The 4,754-nt window shown below is 36.8% G+C and overlaps 1 pseudogene; it reads left to right on the forward strand.

Moving 5' to 3' along the window:
• The first annotated feature begins 927 nt into the window (after positions 1–927).
• LOC127952095 (uncharacterized) lies at positions 928–4,234 on the forward strand (annotated as a pseudogene).
• Positions 4,235–4,754: the final 520 nt, after the last annotated feature.

Below are 4,754 nucleotides of genomic sequence, written 5' to 3' on the forward strand. Positions count from 1 at the left end.
ACATTAAAAAAGATGATACTGAAAAGGTGCTTTTGAAATCCAGACTCAGATGTAAGATGAAATTAATTTCCTTAACAGACATGTCTGATGTCAAACAAGAAAGAGCAAACTTGTATGACTAGACATATCTGGCATAGAATTTCAAAAGATGATAATAATGAACAAGTAAAATGGGCGGAGTTACAGGTGGGATTGACAGGTGATTGACAGCAGAACAGTAACACCATCCTCCCCTGGTGATCAGAGCAGGAACAACAAGATCTGAAAACTAAAAAAAGAAAGATAGGCATAATTTTTAAATCAAATTACCCCCCCCCCCCCCACCCCCCCAGCTAAAATGGGTGTGCAGAATTTCAAACAAAAACTAATTCAGTGTTTTAAAAGTTTAGACTTTTTTTGTATAACCAATTTATGTTATCAGTTCATTTTAGGCTTTATGCAGATAACTTTATTCAAAGCTGCTTTAATATTTTTTAAAAAACCTAGCTAGAATAAACAAATCAACACAATTTTTTTTTTTTCATTTGAGCATTATCTTGAGATAAGTATGATAAATATATAAACTCCTTTTAATAACAATATGTTCTTTAATTTATAAAACACTTTACATTTTAGGGGTCTTTATACTGTAGAAGTATGCTAATTTCAGCAATAAATAAGGTGAAAGCAAATGTAGATGTGCTTTCTGGAAAATGCTCACTAATGATCTAGGTGGTAATTAGTGAGAGAGGATTGTAAATTATGGATTCGTAGTAATTGCAGTCAGTTTATCCTCAATCCACACTTTGTCATACAGACACAGAGGTTTAACTGTAATGTAGTGTTAAGTGTGTTTGCCATCTGTATTCTGAAGAATAATCACACAATGATCATAACTTTCTTTTTGCATCAGGTTCTACAACAACTAGCTTTGATCCATGCTATAATTATACCATTCTTGATGAGTACTGGAGAGACATACAGCCAAACTATTACAGTTTGTACAACCCTTCAGGTAATGACAGTCTTGTTGAATGGAGAGGCTGGTATCGACTGTATCTGAGAGGACTCAGTGCTCAAATGTCTGAGTGGTGTGTGAGTACTACTCATTGTGGGGGTGAAACTGGATTGTCTCTCAGTGGTTCTCATCCAAGACTTGAAGATGGAGTGGTGACCCGTGAAGTGGTGGGAACTAATGCTTGGTGGTGGTTATGGTCGTCTTCCTCTTGTGGCAGCTACAAGTCTAACTCCATTCGAGTCAAAGCTTGTCCTGGAAATTATTACGTCTATGAACTTGTCAAACCCAACGCATCAATCCCCAGGCCAATGTATTGTGCAGGTAAAGTCAATATGAAGATTAAATGCTCTGTGCGTTAGGAAATTTAACATCTTCAAACAGTCTGAATGAAAAAGTATAGTTTTGTGCAGGCCATTTATAACCCATTATTATTGTAGCATTCCCTTAATCCCTGAAATCTCACAAATTTAAACCAAACATTCAGTATCACAAATGCATAGCCTACTTACTGTATGTGTTTGCCAGCAAAGAAAGTAGTGGAGGTGTGGATCTAATTGCAGGCTTACTTACAATAATAAATATATTTTTTATATTTTTTAAAAAATTAAGTAAATCCAGAACCCTGGAAGAAATAAAGCTTTAGCAAACTGTAACAGCTAAACCACCATGTGTGAAGCAGATAACATTAAGCTCCCACAGTGAACTGACAAGAAACAAATTCAGTCAAGGACAATATATATATAGACAGACATACAGACGACAATGTTGTTAAAAGTCTGTCTTTGTAATGATGTGAATTTGTAAAGAAACAAAATGAGTCTACGAACACTGAATACGTAATACACATGCGCAGGATGTCAGATGACAAACAGATGACGCATAACAGTATGTGACCATGTGGTAATACCACAAAGTCCTCTTGGGCCTATTTAAAGTCCATACCATAGCTAAAGCAACCAAACCAATCAGAGTAATCCCAACCAAGGTGTTTTGCCCATTCTGTTGGCCAGATATACCTCATTTTGGTCAGACTGCACACTACTGGCTACAATATAATTGCTCAAAATCACGAAATGAACCATTCTTATTATATGTTTCAGAACACTCTAAATTGTTTTCAATGTCATTACAATGTTTTAACATTACTTTTGCAAACTCCATAACAGTTGCTTTCCAAAACATCAGCAGTGATCCCTGCTACAACTATAAGTCTCTGGATCGTCCCTGGAGAGCCAACAATGAAAGTGAAGATCGCATTTGTGATTATTCTTTCTCTTGGAACGGCTGGTACCGGCTTTTCTACCGTGGAATGAACATCCAGTTGCCAGAGACCTGTGTTAGTTCATACAGATGTAACACACAGATAACCCTGTGGTTGAACGGTCCTCACCCTCGGATTGTGGATGGAGTGGTGATCAGAGAGGTCTGTGGAGGGACCTACGGGACTCAATGCTGTAGTTACAAAACAAGACCAATCAGAGTTAAAGCATGTCCAGGAAATTACTATGTCTATGAACTTGTGAAGCCAGACGTGTGGTGTGCAGGATATTGTACAAGTACTGTGCTTTTTCCTGTTTTTTTTTTTTTTTTAACCACTTTTGAAGTCTTTTAAACTAGTACTGATTTTAGTCATATGATGAATTATCTTTTTTCAGATATTAGCACCATTTCACAGCCGATTTCCACTGTTAGTCCATCTATAACCAGTAGAACCAACAACCCTTTGAGTAAGTTGTTAATCAGTCTTTATAAATGAATAAATGTGTGTTTTTACAATAATAAAAAGTTACAAGTAAAATTCCAATTTAATTTTTGCATTGAAATTGAAAATCACACCTTTTGTTTATTCACATGTAGCATCCCTATTACACAGATCTGTTAAGTATGAATGGTCTAGGAATCTCGTGATCTTTGTGCTTGACCTGTTCAGATTTGCACTCATGAACTTCATAAAAAATGCCTTGTTTGTTTAGATCTTGTCATCTCTCACTTTTAGATTATGACCCATGCATTAACTACAACACACTCAATGACAACTGGAGAAACATACTTGATTACGGGCATATGAATGGACTCAATGCTGATTATGATGACACAGGTGTTAACTGGGATGGCTGGTATCGACTCTTCCTTAATGGATTGAGTGCTCAGATGCCTGAATGGTGTGTTTCTAACTTGGCATGTGGAGGTTTTAGTTCTCTGTGGCTTGGTGGCTCTCATCCTCGGCTTGAAGATGGAGCTGTTACTCGTGACATTTACGGCTCTCATTATGACCAGTGCAGTTACTACCGATCCGACCCAATACAAGTCAAAGCTTGTCCTGGAAACTATTATGTCTACAAATTTACCAGACCACCTCTTTCAATCCCGTCTCCTGTATATTGTGCAGGTACATTATTTTTTTTTATATACCCTGTTACTTTTATTTGTATGCTTAAGGTACTTTCACACCAAGGATGATAATGATGAAGGTATAGTTCTAAAAATCGTTCTCAGTCCACACCACAGCTGTGATGGGATTCTTTGTGTGAACAGGGCTTTATTGTGAATTATTGTAGATTTTCACATTATTATCCTGAATAAATTCATCTGCTGTATATAATATTCTCTATGTTCTCTATTTTTTTCATAATAGTACGTTTCACCACCCCAAGAGTTGACCCTTGCTACAACTATAACAGTCTGAATGAGACTTGGAGAGCAACAGACAATCCCTATGATAGTAACTATAGAAGGTGTGATAACTTCCAGGGCTGGTACAGGCTGTTCTACAACGGTCAGAGTGCCCAGATGCCAGAATCATGTGTAAATCAATACATGTGTGGCACTTACATCCCAATGTGGCTCAACGGCTCCCATCCGCGACTGGAAGATGGGGTGGTCACCCGTCAGGTCTGTGGCTCCGGGTGGAGTGACTGCTGTTATTACAGATCTCTCCCTATACAAGTCAAAGCCTGTCCAGGAAATTATTATGTTTATGAGTTTGTCCGGCCAATATTCTGTGGAGCTTACTGTACAGGTAATATACTAATGTGTATTTCAGTCATTTATTTCTGTTTTATTTACATTTATATTGAACAAATATTCCTGATATCAGATGTCACAAGGCTTAGTGCAGCCTCTCTGACAACAGCATCAACACCAAGAACAACAACCACAACAGCGACAGCATCCATTACTCCAACAGTCACAACCACTGGTAAAGTTTTGTCTTTCTTGCTTCATAAACTCTTATGAGCATCTTATTGGACATATATTTTTAATTACATTAATTTTTCTGTTCATCCCACTTTTACACATGCATGATGTCAATTCATTTCACAAGTAATATCTGTAAGGACCACTGACATAAAAGATGAATGCCAATTAGGATACAGTTTTGACTGGCAGCATGTTTCTGTTCTGACAAGAACTCTGGGCCCATCCATGCAGCCTAGCATTGATAAGAGCAGAGAGAGCAGCGATAAACCCCCAAAACCCACATGGAAAAACCTATATAAACATATATGTTTCAATAAAGGTTTTGATATAGGTTTTTAATATATGTGACATATATAAAATTGGCCGTTATATATGCACACATATATTTACACATATATGTATACATATATATCTGCATACATATACCTATATAGGTACATATATGCACGTATATATGCACCTATATGTTCACCTATAATAGTAAAATTAAAATCCATAGCTGCTAGGCAACATAAATAAAAGTCCAAAATGTAGAAATGTACATTATTTATTTACT

Source organism: Carassius gibelio, chromosome B3 (assembly GCF_023724105.1).
Source record: "Carassius gibelio isolate Cgi1373 ecotype wild population from Czech Republic chromosome B3, carGib1.2-hapl.c, whole genome shotgun sequence".
Lineage (NCBI taxonomy): Eukaryota > Metazoa > Chordata > Actinopteri > Cypriniformes > Cyprinidae > Carassius > Carassius gibelio.